Source organism: Aedes albopictus, chromosome 1 (genome assembly GCF_035046485.1).
Source record: "Aedes albopictus strain Foshan chromosome 1, AalbF5, whole genome shotgun sequence".
Classification (NCBI taxonomy): Eukaryota; Metazoa; Arthropoda; class Insecta; order Diptera; family Culicidae; genus Aedes; species Aedes albopictus.
Genome location: NC_085136.1, coordinates 274,649,235 through 274,666,584, shown reverse-complemented (window position 1 = coordinate 274,666,584; position 17,350 = coordinate 274,649,235). Strand labels below are relative to the sequence as shown.

Below are 17,350 nucleotides of genomic sequence, written 5' to 3'. Positions count from 1 at the left end.
TCTATCACTCATTTTTGAACCACCAGTATACAATACAATAGATCCTGGTCGAAACATTTTTGGTCCTCCTGATTCCGATCATCAATCAAAACGTTATATGGTATATCTAAGATGGAATTTGGTTTAATCCAGTTAACATTTTGTAATTCGAATGGATGTAACAGTAACATTGGTTAAGATTTCCAAAAATGTCCTGTTAGATGCTCTTATATCTTTTTAACTGTAAGACACATTTTTTTGCACAAATTGGTGCAAGAGAAGCAAATGCATTCCTTTTGCCTCTCGTTGGCAGCATCTCGCTGACGTAGTGTACGGTTTGGGTCAAAAATGACCCTAATGCCAAAGGAGGGTGAAGGCATCTAGTGTTAAACCAGGAGTACTTCGAATAGCTCCTGTTATTGACAATGTTGCTAAACGTTAATGTTTAGCCAGCACTCGTTGGGCTGTTTTGGTTTTAGGCAACCAGACCAGAGAGACATAAGAGACTTTGTATCTAACAACTGCCAAGCAAATCCAGTGAATTATTATCCTGGGTTTTAGCCCCCAATTTCATCTAATCACTATCCGACAGGCCCAAAGAGCAGATGTTGTCTGGTTTACTGCATGCTTTAGATGTTCACTTCAGTTCAGTTTTTTATTTAGTAGGGTAGAAGCTACAGTTTTGGCCAGCCCGGAGTTTTGGCCATAGCGCGGTATTCAGCCTGTAACGATCTAAATTGGCATAAATTTATTTTTTACTATTAGATTCTAATATAATAATATGATTGCAGCTATTAGAACCATACATTTTGATTAAAAACTGGGAGAAAAAAAAATTCCTTAAAAAATCAGCTCCTATATATCTAATTTGGCCAGGCCCTGATAAAAAATATCATAAAAATACGATGTATTGTTACGACACCATTTTTTCGAAAATTATTTACCATCAAACGTATTGTAATTTGCACAACAGACTCACCATCACCCCTATTGTTCTATACCATTCGGCGAATGGTAAATGGCACTTTAACAATAAAAAATGGTGTCCGTTATGTATCTTAACCCTCTAATACCCAATCCCGCCTTTAGACGGGGTATAGTTTAAGCATTTTTGTAATTTTTGTTTCGTGAAAAATCAAACTTTTTATATTTTTGGCTGATATTTAGGGCTGTTCTGTATATCTCAAAATGGTTTTTGGTGTATTTTGAAGCGTATTTACATTTTTTTTAAATCATTGAAAAATTGATGATTTAGTCACCTTTTAGAAGTCATTGTTTATTTTGTATTAAATCGCTACAATTGACATATTTTAATTTTTTTCCCAAATCATTCTATCCTTGTTTAATAGTTTAATGGAATTGAATACACTCTAAAATTATTTTCCTTAAAATTACACGGAAAATAAATTTTTCTGTGAAAAAAATTTAAAATAACCAATAATCATAAAATCTCAAAATGTTTTCATCTCAAAAATTCCGTTCCCCAAAAAACTGAAATTGACGAAATCGAGAATTAAAAAGAATCATCTTCCAAAACATGTTTAAATCGATTTTAAATGACGAAAAATGATATTTAGATCAAAATCCAAAATTTGGGTATTAGAGGGTTAACCATAAAATTTTGAGAAAATTTTCATACATATTTTTGCGAAAAACAATAGAATGTATTGTGTTTTTATGAGACATTTTTAGGGCATGTTTCACAAGAAAATAATATATGCTTATGTTTTTTCATTGTTCTTACAATACAAATACAATTAATTGAATGACATCAAATGAATCGTTGTTACAATAAAAATACAATAATATTTGTTGTAATTTGTAAGCAGTTTTCGCTTTTGAAAACCCATAGAATTTATATTTCCCGATAACAATTATATCCAGCATTTACGAGCACTAAAGGCCGCCAGAATGATATGCAGATGTTATGATAAGAATCAAACACTCTGATGTCTGGTATGTATTGCTTGGCAGCTGTTGATAAGATCTACCATCGATCTGTTCAATTCATTCATTTATTTAGTTAACATCAAATTCATGATAATACTGAATCAACAATTTGCAAGCCTCGTTGGATAAATGTACAACTCGTGCTGTAAAAATAATCATTTTGCAACTCGTTACATAAATAACTATTTTGAGGGATTGACGTTTAGTCCCTCTTTTTTACACCAGGCTAGAGTGTAGTTTAACGCTATTCTGTAACTGTATTTTACTTAACTCGTGAGCCTTTAAAAACGATCCTTTGATATGCTCGTCCAGTATTTTGAGTATACATAATAGGGGCCGTTCATAATCCCTGGCCAAGTTCGCAGGGGTTGACGGTATTAAAGTGAAGGAGTTTCATTTTGATTATTGTAATGTAGTGTTCTTTAGTGAAACATATCACCTTTTTAACACTTCAATGCGCCTCCAACGGTTCATCGCGAACCGGCTGCTGCAGATGGAGTATGGTTGATCATATGCATCAGACATGCTCGATAAACACGGAGGAACCGCCAGGGCTCAGTAGAGTCTATTCCCAAGCAATAGGATTTGAGAAGGTTTTGATGATCGTTACAAATCCTAATAAAAGTTTTATAGGATTTGTGACTGGTTTTGGAACCTTTTACAGCCAGCTGACTTCAAAATGTTGTTTGGGCTCTATTTCCCACGTTTCTCGGTTGATTTTGATTAGTAATTTATTAATGTCATAGTCGCTTTTTCGAATTTTTGCAATGTTAGTTGGTCATATTTTCTTTAAATAAAGCAATAAAAATCGACCGAAGAATCAATAGTGGGAAGGAGATTTGCAGCACTTAATTGTGCTGATAGATTCGAAGCTAACGTGCGAACACTTAAACGCATTGTTGACGTCAATGCGTTCGACGTGACAGTTTGGACGAAAAACGGATTGCTTTTTAATAACTGAACAACGTTACTTTTGTATGACTAGATTGACATTTCTAGGCCGCGCATGAGAATATGACATGGTTTATCTTGGTAGGACCGATAGGACAGAACGAATTTGAATATTTTTCATAGTATTTGTAGGGGGATGAATACATAATAGTTGGCAAGCAATTTTTGTTTTATTAAAGTCAACTGACCAACTTGGCGTATTTTTGTCTTATATTTATCTCTTAGATGGTGCTATGACACCAACAGAAAAAAATATCAGAAGTTCAGTTACATGTTTATGTGGGTTTTGGACCGATATCAATTTAAGGACAGAAGAGATGAACACAGAGAAGTAGAAATCAAGAAAACAATTTGACACGGAATCGACTATATTTTAACATACGGGTTCGATTGATTCGATGAATCTATCTAGAAGTATCTAGAAGACAATTGACGCTAAGATTGGAAAAAAGCTTGCAGTTGGGACTAGACTACAATAGTGGCCGATTGGAAACAATGCGCTAGACAGCATTATTATTCATTTTTTAATATTTACCCGTAGGCTTTTCGCCGGTTGACAGCAGGGTTCCTGATTTCCAGTTTTCATCTTCTTCCACATTCGAATACAGTCAGCAGTGAACGGTTGTCGCTTTAGTTTGTGTGTTTGCTTGTCAGCGACGACAGCAAACACCGGCGAACGGTGGGAAGCCACACATGGAATTTAAACATTCGTCCACATTCGCATCGCAAGCGATCGAGCGGTGATGCAATTAGTGAGTGATATTGCGTGTACGAATATTTGAAGTTTTCAAAATATGTTTATTAATTTCTTTGCTAATCTAGCATTTCAAAAACAATACACTAAAAATGTATGCATTACCTGCAGAAATTCTCTTCTAATTATGATAATAGCCGCTTCGATCGCTCACCAGCATTCGTCGCCATTCGCCATTCATTCATTCGCTTGCGATCCAAACTGCGACGATCGGCAACGAATATCCATGTCAAGCAGCTTGCCCTTCGCTTCCCACTGATGATGGGGTTGCGTGTTTGATCACGACAATCCGTTTGTTGCATCTTTCTCGATTCGCTTCAGCAAAGAGGAGAGAATATGAATGGAGTGAGGCGAATATACCGATCCTTGGTTGACAGTACAGTATTTAGCTGTGTACGAAGATACGGATTAGCTGGTGTACAGATGACAGGGTTCTCACGGGCAGTGCTTCAAGCGAGGCTTACATAACAAACCTATTTTCCTTGACTTTCCACGCAATGGATATTTGACCGAACACACGTGTTTTCGTTAATCTCCTAAGCATTACATATTAAGACATGACGTATGTGCATGACGGAACAACTAGCAGGACACAGTTCTAGACGTCTCTTTTCAATAACGACATTCAGCATATTTCCAATAACACTACACTTCGCCAATTCTTGCACACCTCATAAGAATAACATGGAGTGTGCAACAATAGGCGAGTTTTTAGCCGTGCAACAATTGGAAAATTATCCTATACGATATGCACATGCAAAATGGGTCATACTGAGTACACGCACTATGAAAAATACACGCTTGTGGTACACAGCATGAGCGTGGCGCCGTTGCAGATAGACAAAGACGCGACTGCTCGAGGGTAAATGAGCCTCTGCACGAATTTTCCCTGTCCTGCTCACTCTCTGGCCACTGAGCAGTAGGCCAGATTCGTGCAAAGGCTCATAACTGTTTATATTTTTCACCGTACATGAGTGCTCTCTCCAGTTAGCCTAGTGGATAAGGCTATGCATCGCCAATCCGGAGACGACGGGTTCGATTCCCGTTCCGGTCGGGAAAATTTTCTCAACTCCCTGGGTATAGTATATCATTGTGCTTGCCACGCAATTTACACATTCATGCAATGGCAGGCAAAGATCAATTAATAACTGTGGAAGTGCTCTAAGAACCCTAAGCTGAATAAAGAGAGGCAGGCCAAGTTCCAATGCGAACGTCGAGCCATAAAGAAGAAGAAGAAGAAGAGTGCTCTCTATTGGTAAGCGTTCCACCAGCTACCGCCTTAAGTTTTCATCTCTCCCCTGAAAACTTGGGTTAATAACTGTGGAAGTGAAAAGCTGAGCAGCAGGCATTGTCCTAGTTGGTACGTTACGCCAAGAAGAAGAAGGTGTTTTCGGAGAAGTCTTAAAAAGTCTTATGAATATGCTTGTTCATTTCTCCTGAACATACCATGTGCGCACCTAACTTCCAAACTTTGCGCATTCTTGTAAAATGACATTTTACTAGCATTGTCTAAACATAAACTATGGCGAATATATAATTGGTACAAAATCTTTGTTTATGTTGACTAATAAATAAAAAATACACAAAAACGTCAAAATTTGCCTCGCCTTAACACGGACGCCAAGAAGTAATGTTAATAAAAATCAATATTTTCCTCGATATGTGTGCAAAGACAATGAATTTAGTAGTGAATTGACATAAAAGGAGATAAACATTCTAGTTATATCAATCACAGTTCGTGTTAAAATTTTCATTTTAGCATTAGCATTAGCATTAACCCTTTGGGGCCGGAGGGGTCATATATGACCCCGGTGATGAAACCGACCCTAACAAACGTGTTCGAGGCCAGCGAGATTGCGGCAGCAGTGGCGAAACAGTCCGGCTCCAAAGGGTTAAGCAAGTCGCACAAATTCGTAGGTGGTACAGCCCTGGATAGTTGTTATGAGGGTTGCATCCTTCCTGTTCGTTACCAAAGTACAAAGATTTGGGACTAATCTCTTACTCTTAGACAAGAATGACGCAATCCTCCAGCGGTCGAGTGCTGTCCTGGCCACGTCCTTGCGACAGCTGAGGGATGGGAAAGGAAGATTAGTTGGACACCTATGAAAGTACAAAGAGACCTCTACATTCTTTCAGGCCTAGGCGTCACGGGAATTTGGGTGTTAGTGGAAGGGTAAAGTTCAATGGAAGACGTTCAGGTGCACAAAATACTTTTGGTTGATGCCTGGTTCCTTTCCCAATTTGATCCTTGTTGGGTGTTCGATTTCAAATCTGAAATATAAATGGAAAATTATAGATTTACGTGAATCCTCCTATATGAAATTAGAGGGTCTTGCCCGGGATTTCCCGAGACAAAAATCCCGGGATATCCCGGGATCTGAAAAATCCCGAATCCCGGGATATTTTTCAGAAATTCCCGGGATTTCCCGAAAAAAAAAATGGCGATACTAAAACAAATCTTTTCACTTTGAAATCTTCTCTTTATCAATGTTTCCTTTTTTCCATCCAATTCTACGCTATCTGTCAGGTATAGTTTATTTCTACTTAAATCAAGTTTAGATGAAAGTCCAACTAATTAAACCAAAGATACTTTAGCTGAATTTATGTCAATCATTTTTCATTTTTTCTACTTATTCGTTTATTCGGAAGGCTCGGGCGCCACATGGGCATAACTGAGCCGAAATCTTTTGTTTTACATTGATTTTACATTTTACAATTTATTACTGCCTATCCATGTTTCATTTATGTGGCGTTACATTACAATTATAATAAAACTGAATTACCAGACAGAATATCGGAATGTGAAAGAAAATGATTTATTTTAAGCTAGATTGTTCTGGTAGTATTCTTGGAATTTATGGCAATGTTCAACATTTTTACAATATGTGAAATATGTAAACTGTTGCAAGTAGTTTTTGATATTTCTTTAGTTATCCCTTAAGAATACTGTGTTGTTATATAATACTCAACAGCCCTGATCAATTGCTTGCACATTTACGTTTAAATTATGAGGAAAATTCGCAGAATTTTCAAAAGAAAACGGATAAACAATCCCTAACCTCTGCAGGACTTTGACAATCTTTGAAATATTTGTTGACGATTTCGTAAAGATATTTCCGATAAAATTCGTTGAGATATTTTGTTTTTAAGTCAGGCGAAATTTTCTGCGGAACTCATTTCAACAATCACTAGAGATAATACAAGTGATAATTTTGACGAAATTTCTAAGAGAAATCAGGAATTTATTTACAAGAAGGAACAGCAAACCCTTTTAAGATCTTCTGAAGAAATTTCTGTGATAACTTATGATGAAAAACAGAGCAATATCAAATTTCAAAAAAAAATAAAGCGAATCGTACAATAAAATCGAAGAATTTAATTTAATACCATATAATAGGAATAATAGAAATATAAAAGCTGTTGTAAAAACCACAAAAGAAAAATATCTGAAGAAATTGTTTAAGTTGTCATCCTGCCAAATAAATCAAGAAAAAAGATCAATGGACTTTCGGGATAGAAATGTTGAAATGGAAATCATAAATAAATTTTTGAAAGAATTTTAAAAGGATTTTTTTTGAAGATATTCATATCAGTTTAACAAGAAGTTTGTTGACAGGGTCTGTCTTGAATTATTCTGGATTTGTTCCACAGTTTCTTCAATGTATTTCATCAAAAAAAATTATCGAAATTCTAAAATGTTAACATGAATGTATATCCAAATATAATTGAAATAGTCACACATTTTTTTAAAGAAAAAAAAACAAAATCCGGACAAATAATATCTTAAGAAATTGCCGTTTGAAATTTTCAAGTCACCATTCTAACACTGCCATTTGAACTCCGTCATAAAATTCTTATAAGGGATTACTCTAGAAATATCATCAAGTTCTGTCAAAAAATTCCTTCGGATAAGTAAGGCAGAAGTTAACCTATAGTCCAAGTTAACCTATTGCAGAAGAAGATGAACTTTATTTGAAAATTTTCAAATACCTTTGAATGTCTCCAACTGCCCTCACACAATCAAATGTCTATGAAATATGTATTTTCTTTCGAATATAATGGTTATTAGTTGATCGAATTTAATTAAAAATGCTTAAGAAATCGTTCCATAAACTTTTTCATTGTTTTTTAGAAAATTTCGATTTTTCCCGGGATCCCGGGAAGTCCCGGGATTTGAAAAATAAAAATCCCGAATCCCGGGATTTTTTTCAGTCCGGGAAACAAGACCCTCTATATGAAATGATAGAATTACCTGAATCCTCCTCCTTATAATGTAAACAACAAGTCAGAACGCAAAATAGAGCTAATTATATCAAATATTGATCCTGTTATGATCATATATTTCTTTCTGGAAACAGCCAGATAAAAAATTGAAGGGTGAATGCTATGATATCCATAAATTACATAAAACATTCTGAAGATTTTTGAATTAATAGATAGATAATGCGCAATGTGTGGAACCATTTTTTGCACTGTGTTGCTAATTTTAGCGCACTTTCAGTAAATGCATATTGCACGTGAATACATGATTTATGAACTATTTAAATATTGTGCAACACCAGTACCGACAATTTCAAGCCTCCCTCTCCACCATGAAGCAGATTTTGTATGGAAATTAGTAGAAAAAAAATGTAAGAATCATAGCACTATGACAGACAATCTTTCGCATGATGGCCACTAAAAAATCCCTCTTGAAGATGGTTCGGATTGTTCACACGGAAGTATAAAGCGCAGACAAGAACCTCTCCGTTCCCCCTCCCTCCTCGGATAAAGTATTGGAACTTTTTAAAACTGCGTGTTTTCGAAATATATGAATAAAGCGATTTTTGGGGGGTCATTCATAAAATACGTCTGTAACTTGAAACAATGAAGAGATAGAGGGTTGGTGTCTTCGGTGAACATGTAGTCCGTTTGTAACGGTTTCCAAACTATAGCTTTGAGGCCGTGGGAGTCTAAAATTTCGAACATTTACCACATAAAAAGAGCTTATTGGACATGATTGCATGTAACAGATATCAATTAGCAGTTGAGTCGTCAACGTCAAATAATCCACGCAACCATAGACTATATGAGCAAAACTAATTAAATATGTAGTTTTTATTTAAATCTCTGTAAAGATTCACATAAAGCAAATTCTATTTATATGAAGAAAAATGCCAGATCTAACATCAGCTTTGATCCAATCTTTAGAAGATTATTCAAAGATGTTCTCATTATGGGTCAATTGAAGTATGAATTGAAACCTGTATATACTCAGAAGGTGTTTACATAAAAATTAAAAGTAATCGACACCCTCCACTTTATTTAGGATGGAGATCCAGGAGATATTTTTCAGAAAATGGTATTTGTTTTCAAAATTAGGGTCTTGTACCATGTGCAGGTGTACCTATTTTGGGAACTCGCCGCTATAACTAAAGGGTGGTACGGTCAAATTTTGGTCATACATTTTTTTATAACATTAGACTGCGTACACCAAAATAGCTTATTATTAGACCAGTAATGGTACATTGTATGTAGCTCATACCATAAAATTTTCATCAAAATCGGTTCAGTATTTGCGGAGATATTTTTGAATCCTGAGATCTGCAATTTTAAAGTTTTGTACAAAGATGATTCAAAAATAAGAACACATTTCTACAGTTTTATTTATATAGGGTAATGGTTCCCTTATTAAGCATGTGGCTCCCATTTTCATCCTACGAAAAACAAAGGAATGAAGCACTGTTTGTTTTGTTTCATATTTTTGTATTTTTTGTTAGAAGTGAGCACGCATGAAAACAAAAAGAACGGAATCAATCGGTGCCGTAATCGCTTGTTTTCGAATAGGATGAAATTGGGAGCGTGAGATTACTGATGGAACACAAACCCTAACCTGAAAAAGTTGACCGATTTCAAAGAAAAATTTTCTGTTTGTATGCATGTCAAAATGTTGTGTAAAAATTTCGTTCAATTTTATGTAGCCGTTACAATGTTATATTTTCTTAAGTGACACCCGGTTAGTTTTTTTTTGTTTTTTTTTTTCTTTGTTTTTTTTTTTTTTTTGAAGAGGGACCAGGTGGAGCTGCAGGACAGCTGATAGCAAAGCCTGGACCCTTTCCCAACTTTCCCCCTACTAGGACCAATACTCACGATGGACTAGACGATGTCGTCAACTTGAGCAAAGTGTGTAGTAATTAGCATTGTGTCGTAGTAGTTTTTAAAAATACTGTGTTTTTAACTTTTCCCATCGCACTAGTGTTTTGATCGAATGGAAGCTCCAAAGATGATTTGATAATTGAACAATATTTCAATAATCGAAAATGTCCGAGGTCACTGGCCAACATTCAGAGATAAAAAAAGGGTGTCTATGTCTATGTTAACGCCTTCAGAGTACTATTCTTAAGAAATATACAAAGAGCAAAAAGAAAAAAAAATGTGTCGTAGCTAATTTTTAAACATTTGATATTTCTGAAAATTATTCGAAGACTGCTACCAGAGCTGGCGTTTTTAGCCGATATAGGCAACTAGTTTTTTCTGACAGCTTCCCCAAACAATATTCAGATAATATCCTCAATTATTTTATAATACATTCTGAAAATTATTTCAAGCTGATTACCAATAGTGTCAATAACCGATGTTAGTCATTGACAGCACCAGCATCATCCTCAAATAACTCTCATATTAGTGTTAGATAACACTTTTTGAGCTTCCATTCGATATTGCAAAGAAATTTGTCAAACCCTATTTGTCAAAATATAGTCAATAATGTATCAAATTGTGTTTCTAATTTCGCTAGTCGTCTTCTGCATATCTGTGATCATCTCAGTCCAAAGTAATATTATATCCATCGTAACCCTTTACAATGTTAACCGTCCTAAGTCCTAACTAAATTCCTGCTTTTTTTGATCAGTGGAATAATACCGTCTAAGATATAAAAACAAAAAAGTTCAGTCAACTGATTTTTGTCAAAAATAAAAATGATAATGATTATTTGCCAACTTTTATAAATTCACAAAACCCATAAAAATAAGAAATACAAATACAAACTCCTATAATCAACAGTTTTATCTTTACCTAATCAGTCCATAATTTTCTAATTGTAATGAATCTAATCTGTAAGGCTGTAAGTCAACTTATCCTAGCGTCCCCTGTCCTGTGTACTTTCGATTTCAAGTAATGAATGATGAGTGTAACGCAGAGGCCTCCCCTACCCACTCTTGCGTTACGTTAAATTTAACAATTATTGTTAAATTGGAGAAAATTCAATGAATACAAAGATTAGGTCTATGCAAGCTGAATTATAACTTGTCTTGAACTTGTGATAAATGCACAACGGATACTTCTTTGGTTCCCATTAGCACTTACGGCCGATTTCTTCACTTGCGCTCAACTCGTAAACCAGATCTAGCTCAAAGTCCAAGCGGTGGTGAATAAACTGGCACTAAAGTGCTAATGGGTTAAGCCCTCCCATCGCGTCAAGATTGAATATCCAGGGGGAGGGGCTATTGTTATATTTTCTTAAGTGACACCCGGTTAGTTTTTTTCATACTCAAACTGCTATAACTTTGAAAGTATTCATACAAAATGTCCTTAAATTGCCGAAAATTTACTATGGAGCGCTGTGTACAAAATTTTAAAAAGGCAGGTCGTTGGTTTTATCTATATATCAACCAATACTTAATGGATTTTGATGAAAATTTTACGGTATAAGCTACATATAAAGTACCATCACTGGTCCAAAAATAAACTGTTTTGATGTACGCAGTCTAAAGTTATGAAAAAAATGGTGTGACCAAATTTTGACCGTACCACCCTTTAAGTCAATTTCAAACCGATTGATTTGAAATTTTGTATAGAGTTAGGCACGTACAGTATCTAACTCTGTACAAAAATTAAAATCAATCGGTTTGAAATTGACTTAGTTATAGCGGCAAGTGCCCAAAATAGGTACACTTGCTCAAATGGTACAATACCCTACTTATGATGATATTCACAACATTAAAAACGAAAATAAAAGTCTAGCAAAGATAATATAAACATTAAGGCTATGATTCGCCAATCCAGAGACGGCGGGTTCGATTCCCGTTCCGGTCGGGAAAATTTTCTCGACTCTGGGCATAATGTATCATTGTACTTACCTCACAATATACGAATTCATGCAATGGCAGGCAAAGAAAGCCCTTCATTTAATAACTCTCGAAGTGCTCAAAGAACACTAAGTTGAAGCGAGGCAGGCCAATTCCCAGTGGGGACGTCGAGTCATAAAGAAGAATAAGAAGAAGTATATTCGTATGTTCGTAACGATCGCTAGCACCAGAAACGGATTTGAAAAAAGTCGTTTCCCTTCCTTCCAACTATCATCACAGCACAGTGTCTGTAATGCCTACAAGTTATGCAACCAAGCGAACTGTGCCACTTCACAGTAATCTTCACACAATCTATATCACTTTACGCCTGGCATTCATGGACCAATGCATGAACCTTGTGCCAAAAATAAAACATTTCCCACCAGCACACCGACATCCGCATGACCAGGTGCTGAGGTCTCAACGGCCTGTTGGCAACAAGCGATTACAATCATCACTTACCTGTAGTTGATCTGGCGATACTGGAGTTCAAACTGCGGGCGGTCAATTAAATTTTGTTTTTTTTTTCGGCCATTACTCCTTATTTTGGACTTTGTACTGATTTACACTCTCATTACCAACAAAATTTTATAAATTGAAAAGAAACATGAGTATTTTTTAAAACACTAGTTAAAAAATAAAAAAAAAACAAGTGTCTTGTAATTACTTCAAAGAACTCTGAAGGGATCCGTTCCAAGATTCCCCCCAGTCTCCACTTAGGATTCTTGTTTTTATTCCTTCAAGTATTCTTTATAGGATTTTTCCCATAATTCTTTCAGGGATTCCTCCTGAAATTCCTACAGGGATTCCTGCCGAGATTGCCTCTGGGATTCCTTCATAATTCTTTTAATTCCTTCCGGGATTCTCCCACACGGGATTCCTTCGTTGATTTCTCACGGGATTCCTATATAGATTACTTCCGAGATTTCTTTAAAATGTCTACTGGTATTCCATTCAGATTTCCTCGCAGGGTTTCTTCAGAGATTTCTGCCGGGGTTTCTTCATTAGTTTAAGAACCTCCTAGAGTTTGTAATGATTTTTCTGTTAACATAATAAAAATATTAAAAACATCGTCCTCTGATTGGTATAAGATTCTTGATACCACCATCAGATTGGCTGTCGATGATATCATAAATTAAGTTTTCTCACCAATCACAGATTTCTACGCAGTAGAATCAGTAGGGAGCCTCCGCGCTATAGTATAAATAGAGGCTACCAATGCGCATTAGGTGAAGTATTTGTGCACCCTTCGGGCCAGTGACGACCGAATCCAGCCTGCCTGCCGATCGTGGAGCGTGAGCAGTTTCGCCGAACGACCTAGCCGATCGAGAGCCGCTGTGCATACGCTGGTAGGCGTCCATCCGATCAGCAACGACCAACTGGTGCCTGTGAATGCCTGATCTCTGCAATTCTCATTGCATGAGAAATCAGAAGAGAGTTATCAGAATGTTTTCCCTATCGCCGGTCCAGAGCAATGTTGGTCCACCGAAGGGAACTTTGTGGCTATCACGGATCCGCAGACCGACGTAAGTAGCCTGTGCCTGCAAATCAGTGAAACAATGCTATGCAGTAATGTGTGCTTTCTAACAGCGCTTACGGGCGGTCGGTTTTTTTTGTACGCCACCGATGCAGATACGCAAGCAAGAAGAGTGCACTGTGAAAAATGCACGAAGAAAATGCGCGAGTTAGGACTAGATTATTTAAATTAAATAAATGTGGGCAAATGTTAAACCACCTATGTAAAAGTCTAGAAAATTATATGTCGTGATTGTGAGAACACTAATAGTGATAAAGTTTTCTTTGAGTGTTTTTGATTCTTTTATGTTTTTTTTTCTTTTTCTGATGGAACTCCTCTATTGCTATTGTGTCGGACCTACGACTTCCCGACTGAGAGCTGGGCAACCATTCCATGAGATTTCAGCATTCCTGTTCAGGAATGGCGCTTAAGCTGGAATTTTTGAAACGAGGATTCTGTTTTGATTTTTTTTAGCCTAGATTTTTACTTTATTTATTTTACCACCGGGAGAAAACGTTACAAGTTTTCTTCTGGCATTTTTCCCGATATACATTCAAGGTTTTCTTCATAATTCCTTCCGGGATTCCTTTAAGGATTAATCCTAAGACTCCTTATTACTCCCGAATTTTTTTTCCGGATTCTTCCACGAATTATTCCCGAGATTACATAGGAGATTCTTCTTGAGTTCTCCTCTGGAACTCCTCAGGGATTTCTTTCTGGCTTCCTTCAGATATTCCTCCAGAGGTTCTTTTATGGATTTTGTGCATTTTCCCCTTGATTCCTATCGGGATTCTTTCCAGGATTTTCATTGATCCTTCCCGGGTTTTCTTTAGCGAATTTTCATGGAATTTCTGCACGAATTATGTCTAGAATGTGCCCAGAAATATTTTAGTAGTAGTTAGTAATTCTTCCTAGAAGCTTCATCCGAAATTTCTTCGTTGATTTTTTCTACCTATGGATTATTCCCGAGATTGCATCAATTTTTCCTTCTGGAATTTCGGGACGAGTCCCGACATTGATTCAGGGATTCTTTCAATGATTATTTCTGGGTTTCCATTTAGAATTTCTCCCGACATTCCGTTCGGCAACCTCTCAGAAATTTCACCCGGGATTCGTTTAGGGATTCCTTCCTGGATTCATGCTGGATCCTTTTTAGCATTCCTTCAGAATTGCCTGCCATGATTCTTTAAGGAATTTACCCCGGTATTCTTTCGGAGTCCTTCACTGTTTCCAAGATTTCTTCAGGGATTTCTCTCGAGATTGCTGCTTAAATTTCTACAGGGACCCTTTTGGGATTCCTCCAAGATTCTTTCAATGATCCCTCACGGGATTATTCTAGGGATTTATTAAGGATATTCAGTAGGCCGTCCCTTATTTTGCAAAAATTGGAAATGTTATAAGTTCGTTAGTGGAAAATGATCGTGGTAAAATTTGAAGTCCGTATCTCAAGGCTATGTGGTCCCTCAAGGGGCCTAACATTGTCAAAAATAGTATGGGACCAAAAAAACATGATTTTTTTTTTTCGACGAAAAAATACGCTATTCTACTAAAACTGGTTTTTTGGGACCCTAAAGGGCCAAAAATGTGCTTAGAATGGCGATATCATTACTCGTATTTGAGTTATTGAACAAAATAGGGTAGGTTTTCTTCGGAATCTAAAAAAATGTCAAAAATGCTGATTCTTCGGATGAAACGAGTAGAGATATCGCAAATTTAAGCACATTTTTGGTCTTCTAGGGTCCTAAAATCACCGGTTTTAGTAAAATAGCGTACTTTTTTTTGTCGAAAAAATTCCATGTTTTTTTGGTCCTATACCATTTTTTACAACTTTAGGCCCCTTGAGGGACCACTTAGCCTTGAGATATGGATTTCAAATTTTACCACGACCATTTTAGCTAAAACGATCATTTTCCAATAACGAACTTATAACATTTCTATTTTTTGCAAAATAAGGGACGGCCTAATATTCAGGAAGTTATGTCAGGGATTACTTCTATTTTTTTTCCTTCATAACTCTTCCTTCATAACTCTTCCTTCATAATTCTTCCTGAATTTTCTCGTCCGATTCCTTCGGTGATTTTTCCCGTTATTTCTTCAATGAGTCCTCCCGAGATGGCTTCCCTGGCCAAGTTCGCAGGGGTTGACGGTATTAAAGTGAAGGAGTTTCATTTCGATTATTGTAATGTAGTGTTCTTTAGTGAAACATATCACCTTTTTAACACTTTAATACGCCTCCAACGGTTCATCACGAACCGGCTGCTGCAGATGGAGTATGGCTGATCATATGCATCAGACATGCTCGATAAACACGGAGGGACCGCCGGGGCTCATTAGAGTCTATTCCCAAGCAATAGTTCCAAATCGGTTAGATTTGAGAAGGTTTTGATGATCGTTACAAATCCTCATAAAAGTATTATAGGATTTGTGACAGGTTTTTTTAACCTTTTACAGCCAGCTGACTGCAAAATGTTGTTTGGGCTCTATTTCCCACGTTTCTCGGTTGATTTTTATTGCATAGTAATTTATTAATGTCATAGTCGCTTTTTCGAATCTTTACAATGTTAGTTGGTCATATTTTCTTTGAATAAAGCAATACAAATCGACCGAAGAATCAATAGTGGGAAGGAGATTTGCAGCACTTAATTGTGCTGATAGATTCAAAGCTAACGTGCGAACACTTAAACGCATTGTTGACGTCAATGCGTTCGACGTGACATTTTGTACAAAAACTGACTGCTTTATATTAACTGAACAACGTTACTTGTGTATGACTAGGTTGACATTTCTAGACTACGCTTGAGAAAATGATATGGTTCATCTAGGTAGAACCGATAGGACAATTGAACGAATTTGAATATTTTTAATAGTATTTGTAACGGGATGAAAGTTGACATGAAATCTTTATTATTTTTAAATTTTATTGCAATCAACTGACCAACTTGGCGTATTTTTGATTATCTCTTAGATGTTCAGAAGTTCAGTTACATGTTTCTGTGGATTTTGGACCGATGACAATTTAAGGACACAAGTAGAAAACGATTAGCGAAATCAAGAAAACAATTTGACACAGGATCGACTATATTTTAACATACAGGGTTCGATTGATTCGATAAAAAAAAACAACATACGACAACTGACTTAACGAGGAGAAAAACATATTTAACCATACCACAAAATCAAACAAGGAGACAAACACAAACCGTGTGACCATAACACTACATAGGCAAATCCTGACTGACTGACCAATTGAAAACTTTCCAATCTTCTACCGTAACTTTCTGAGTCAGTAGGCAACAGTGTCTTAATGGATATCATTTTCCGCGTACGGCTGGCAAACTGCTTCTGAAAGATTACGTACTCTTTTCTATCTTCGGGTCTAGTGTAGAGGTTTCAACTCTATTCAGAGTGCAGCTAGAAACCTAGCAAAAAAAAAAAAATATTCTTCCGGGGATTATTCCCGAGATTGAATCAGGGATTCCTCCATGATTTTTTTTTTGCGATTCCTTCAGGTATTTCTCCTAAGCGTTCTTTAAGAATTCTGGGATTCCTTCATTGATGCTTTCTGAGCTGGAGCTTCTGGAATTTCGAGAAGAATCTCGACATTCATTCAGAGATTCTTCCAAGGATGATTCCTTGATGTCCTTTTAGGATTTCTTCCGAGATCTCTCCATTGAATGCTCCCGAGATTCCTTTCGGCCACTTTTCAGGATTCATTTAGGTCTCCCTTCGGAGATTCATCCTGGATCCTATCGAGTATTCCTTTAGATTTTTTTTTTATGATTCTTTAATTAATTTATCCCGGTATTCTTTCGAGGTTCCTCCCGGAATTTTTTTGTCACTTTTTCAAACATTTCTTCAGGGATTATTCCCGAGATTTCTTCTCCCGGGATTGCTGCTTAAATTCCTCTTGTGATTTCTCAACGGACCCTTTTGGGTTTCTTCCAGAATTTTTTTTCTCATACGGGATTCTTCTGACGATTTGTTCAGGAAATTCTGCCAAGGATTACTTCTAAAGATTATTTTAGGTATTCCTTCATTCATAACTCCTTCATATTTCTTTTCGAGTTTTCTCTTTTGATTCATTCGACAATATCC

General features: G+C 36.4%; 2 protein-coding genes across 6 annotated transcripts in view; one reads left to right on the top strand and one right to left on the bottom strand.

Moving 5' to 3' along the window:
- The window catches only part of LOC109429300 (E3 ubiquitin-protein transferase MAEA), a 331,826-nt gene that overhangs the window by 232,955 nt on the left and 81,521 nt on the right, over positions 1-17,350 (top strand). The gene's annotated exons all lie outside the window — the stretch shown is intronic.
- LOC109429301 (C-terminal-binding protein) overlaps positions 1-17,350 on the bottom strand; it is a 377,738-nt gene that overhangs the window by 320,718 nt on the left and 39,670 nt on the right. The window lies entirely within an intron of this gene.